The 5,135-nt window shown below is 44.3% G+C and overlaps 1 pseudogene; it reads left to right on the top strand.

Moving 5' to 3' along the window:
* The first annotated feature begins 1,173 nt into the window (after positions 1–1,173).
* Positions 1,174–1,773, top strand: LOC110571653 (annotated as a pseudogene).
* The last annotated feature ends 3,362 nt before the right edge of the window (positions 1,774–5,135 follow it).

Raw genomic sequence — 5,135 nt, 5'->3', positions numbered from 1 at the left:
TTTGTGCATTTTAAAGACTGGGTTGTTTGTTGTTGAGTTGTGAGAGTTGTTTGTGTATTTTGGATAGTAGACCTTTATCAAATATATGATTTGCAAATATTTTCCCCATTCTGTGGGTTATCTTTTCATTTTCTTGATATCTTTGATGCACAAATGTTTTTACTTTTGATGAAGTTCTATTTATCGATTTTTTTCTTGCCTGTACTTTTAGTGTCATAGGTAAAAATCCAATGCCAAATCCAAGATCATGAATATTTACCCCTACATTTTCTTCTAAGATTTTTATAGTTTTAACTCTTACATTTAAGTTGTCGATTTATTTTGAGTTAATTTTTCCGTATGATGTGAGGTAGAGGTCCAACTTCATTCTTTTGCATGTGGCTATCCAGCTGTTCCAGCGCCTTTTTTTCAGCTTTATTGAGGTATAATTGATAAATAAAAATTGTATATATTTAAGATGTACAACGTGATGTTTTGATATATGTATATTTTGTGAAATGATTACCACAATTGTGCAACTTAACATCTCCATTACCTCACATAGTTATGATTTTTTTGTGGTGAGAACACTTAAGACCAACTCTATTAGCAAATATCAAGCATATGATGGGTATTATTATTTTTAAAATTGAAGTATAGTTGTCATACACTATTTTATTAGTTTCAGGTATACAATATATGTTTCATAATATCCATTGTGAAATGCTTGCCACAATGTGTAGTTACCATCTATCATCATACAAAGTTATTACATTATTATTGACTATATGTCCTATGCTGTACTTTTCATCCCCATGACTTACTTATTCTATAGAAACTTTGTACCTCTTAATCTCCTTCACCAATTTCACCTATTTCCCCCCCACCCTCCCCTCTGGCAACCACCAGTTCTCTGTATTTATGAGTTTGTTTCCGGGTTTTTTTGTTCATTTGTTTTGTTTTTTAGATTCCACATATAATGAAATCATAGCGTAATGCCCTCTAGGTCCAACCATGCTGTCTGCAATCCAGGATTATTAAGTATAGTTACTATGCTGTACATTAGATTTCCAGAACTCATTCATCTTGCATAACTGAAACTTTGTGCCCTTAACCAACATCTCCCATTTCCCCCCGCAATCAATAAGCCCCCTCCATGTGCCCTCCCACGCCTTTCCCCAGCCCCCTGCCATCATGTATACCGAGTGCTGCCCTCGGGGGCTGCGCTGCCTCACTGGCAGGACAGGAGAAGCCGCTGCATGCCCTGCTGCAAGGCCATAGGGTTATAAATTTGCTTCAATGAAAAGAGTCATAGAGAGCAAGCCAAGATTGAGAGAGATGCCCATGAGCATTAGGAACCAACCCCCTCTGAGACGATGGAGGAGACCTACTTCCCCAAGATCTACTGGCCCAAACACACCTGCATCTCTGAGCTGAAGGCCTAGGCAGTGAAGAAAGACTGGCAAAAGAAGCTGACCCAGTTTAAGTTTGTGTGGGGAGCTCAGAACACTGCCCACCCTCCTCCCCTTGCTCATCTCTGCACCTGAGATGAGACAGGAACCTGAGCAGGGCCCCTGCTGCGGACATATGGATGCTTTCCTGCAGATGGTGCCCAGGACTGTGTACCCATCCAGCTGTGACCACAAAGGATTCTATAAAAGAAAGCAGTACAAGCCTTCCCTTGGCCACAAATGTGGCACCTGCTGGTGTGTGGATGAGGACAGGATGAAGATGCCAGGCATGGAATTTGTCGATGGGGACTTTCAGTGTCACATCTTTTTTTTTTTAGATTAATTAATTAATTAAAGAGAGAGAGTGCACATGAGCAGAGGGGGAAGAGGGATAGAGGCAGAGGGAGAGAGAGAATGCACATGCAGACTCCCCACTGAGCACAGAGCGTGACATGAGGCTTGATCCCAGGACCTTGAGATCATGACCTGAGCTGAAACCAAGAGTCAGATGCTTAACTGACTGAGCCACCCAGGTGCCCCTCAGTGTCACATCTTTGATAGCAGCAACTTTGAGTGATGAATCCCTTCCTCATCCTTCTCTTGCCCCATTCCACCCCCAGTCTTAACTCCAGCAAATGTCTCCCTCCACCTGGGGAAGCCACTCATTTAATCTTATTTAAGGGTAAATATATATATTTGAGGAAACTGAGGACCTTGGAATCTCTAGCATGGTCTCAACTTTGAAAAATGGCAAAAATGGTGATGCAAAGAGCTAAGAAAACCCCCTGCCCCCTTTTAAATGGTTTTCTTTTTGAGGCAAGTGAACAAACAGGGAAGGGAAGAGAAGAGGAACAAGAGAAAGAGAAGGGAGGAAACCACATGTGTAGGAGGAGGAAAAGATTGTTAGAAAAAGGAAAAGAAGGGGCGCCTGGGTGGCTCAGATGGTTGGGCATCTGCCTTCGGCTCAGGTCATGATCCCAGCATCCTGGGATCGAGTCCCGCATCGGGCTCCCTGCTCCTTGGGAGCCTGCTTCTCCCTCTGCCTCTCTCTCTCTCTCTGTCTCTCATGAATAAATAAATAAAATCTTTTAAAAAAAAAAAAGGAAAAGAAGAATGTATGGGTGGGAAGGAAAGATCACCCGGAACATGGCTGGATTCATCTTTCTGGCCAGCCCTTGCCGGAGCTGGGGAGACGTTTGGGCACTAGAAGGTGTGGCCCAAGATGTGGCATTCAGTGACACATCTGGAATTTTCCCAGTTTGGAATGGTCAACAGGGGGAGAAAGGAGAAGACGAAAGGTGTCAGGGCCTCTCCTGGCTCTGTCTCCTTCTCCTGCCAGCAATTTGAATGGCTTGAACCCTGTCCTTCCTCTTCTCTCACCCTGCAGAGTCTCTCTCCCTGCAAATTTATGAAAACTAACATGTATTTCATTCCTCTCAAAAAGTTGATAACCCAGTGATATTAGATAGGTTTTCCTGAGCAGATATATAAATATTAAATATGTATGCATATTTCACTCCCTGTACAGACTTTTAGAGATTAATACATACTCCAATAGTGGAGAGACTTGTTTTTCCATGGTACCTAAAAATACGTGCTGAAACATGTGTCTTCAGCCAAGCCTCACTGCATTCAATTCACAACTAGTGCAGCCTCTGTCAAGAAAGATAGGCTGAAAAAAATTGTACTTATCTACAAAGTTCCAGTAGTCATATATAGGCGTATAAATCTATTTTCCTCATTCCTTTCTTTCTTTCAAAGGTTTGCATTAACTTTTCACAGTAGTTTTTCTCTCTCTGTCAAATAAATAAAATCTTTTTTTAAAAAAAAGGGGGTTGTGTGCCTGGGTGGCTCAGTTGGTTAAGTGCCTGCCTTCGGCTCAGGTCATGATCTCAGGCTCCTGGGATGGAGTCCCTCATCAGGCTCCCTACTCAGCAGAGAGCCTGCTTCTCCCTCTCCCTCTACAGCTCCCCCTGCTTGTACTCTCTCTCTCTCTCAAATAAATAAATAAAATCTTTAAAAAAAAAGTCGTTCCTGGGGCGCCTGGGTGGCTCAGTTGGTTAAGCGACTGCCTTCGGCTCAGGTCATGATCCTGGAGTCCCTGGACTGAGTCCCGCATCGGGCTCCCTGCTCAGCAGGGAGTCTGCTTCGCCCTCTGACCCTCCCCCCTCTCATGTGCTCTCTCTCTCTCTCTCTCAAATAAATAAAATCTTAAAAAAAAAAAAGTCGTTCCTATGGGGACCTTAAGGAGCTTCCTCATTTTGGGGAAAGAAAACCCCATATTCTTTTAGTATAACACATCATACCAGTTTTGCCTGCCTCCCATGAGCAACAAACTCAATTCTTTGTGGGCCAGCATTGGATTTTTAAATGATTTCCCATGTGCACGTGTGTTCATATTACCACCAAGACAGGTAGATAAGACAACTCAATGGTACACTCACAGTGCTCCCCAATACGACCCATTTTAGCCTTCAGACCTTCCAGAAGTAACCACCTCTGGGCACCACACCAAAGGAGCCAAACAGGTCCGAGTTTGACCCACTGGTCCCGCTTTTCCATTTCATCTGGACAGAACTTGCATTTTGAAAGCCTCTCTCAGTCCTCACACTGGCAGAGCAGGAGAGAGACAAAAATGAGAGATGGCAAAGAGGTAGATGGAGGTTAAAAGGTTTAAATACAGGGAAACAGTAAAATTGACTGTTCAGGTCAGAGTAAATGGAGTGAAGGGACAGAGGGCTGGAAAAACAGAGGGTTGACTGCCCTATTCTAGCTTTGGAGCAAAGCAACAGAAAGGGGGACAAAGCCAAGAGAAAGATCCTTGGGTTCCCACCCTATAAGCCTTCTGGGATTTAAGAGCAAGGAGAGAGGAAAATGAGGGAACAGATTATAAGAGAGAAATGAGTTTAACCCAGGCCATAGAGCCAGGGAAGGTGAGTACCTTTGGGTGGGTTCTAGACTTTAGAAGCTGGATAAGAACGAGGATCAGTAGAGACTGGCTATGCTTTGGCAGGGACAGGACCACATGCTTAGATGGCCACCTTCATCTTGCAATGAAGGACCGAGGCCAAAGAGTCTTTCAAGCTCTTCATCCACTCTGGCCAGTCCACATTTTCTCCCTGGGGGTGAAGGATGGAAGAAAGGCCCAGGACAGCCAGGGAATGGAGGTCTCAGGGATGCTATCATTTGGCAGCCAGATTCTGAACCAAGAAAAATCCCATTCTCCACTGACTTCCTCAACAAATTGGCAGCTTCTGGCTGTCCTTTGAGGCTGGAGATTTTCCTGCCAGGAAAGGGGGCTTGGACACTGACAAAGGAGCCTTTTTCTCTCTGTGAACACAGCCCTATCACTCTTTCCTGATGGCATGCCACCACGGAGACCACTTCCAATGCCAAACTTGGGACAATGAAGAGAGACAGCAAAGAAACAAACATATTTCAGCTAGGGAAAAACTTGCGGCTTTGGACCTTGGGGGATGTCTCCTATTCCCCAGGACAGGACAGTTGGCTGGGGATGGAAGAAGCGGTGGCTCTTCACAAGACAAGGGGCCTGATGGGGATGGTAGTCATGAGGACCTGCTGTGTCACCACTGTCCCCAAGCCTCGAACTCACATTTCTACAGCTAAGCCAGTATTGTAAACCTTTCCCACTTCACTCTTCTTTCTGCCCATTCTTTGGATCTTGAGCAGTCATCCAACTGGGAC

The sequence above is a fragment of the Neomonachus schauinslandi genome, chromosome X, assembly GCF_002201575.2.
Source record: "Neomonachus schauinslandi chromosome X, ASM220157v2, whole genome shotgun sequence".
In the NCBI taxonomy this organism is placed as follows: Eukaryota; Metazoa; Chordata; class Mammalia; order Carnivora; family Phocidae; genus Neomonachus; species Neomonachus schauinslandi.
Note: the sequence above shows the minus strand (reverse complement) of the source record. Positions and strands in the feature narration are given on the sequence as shown.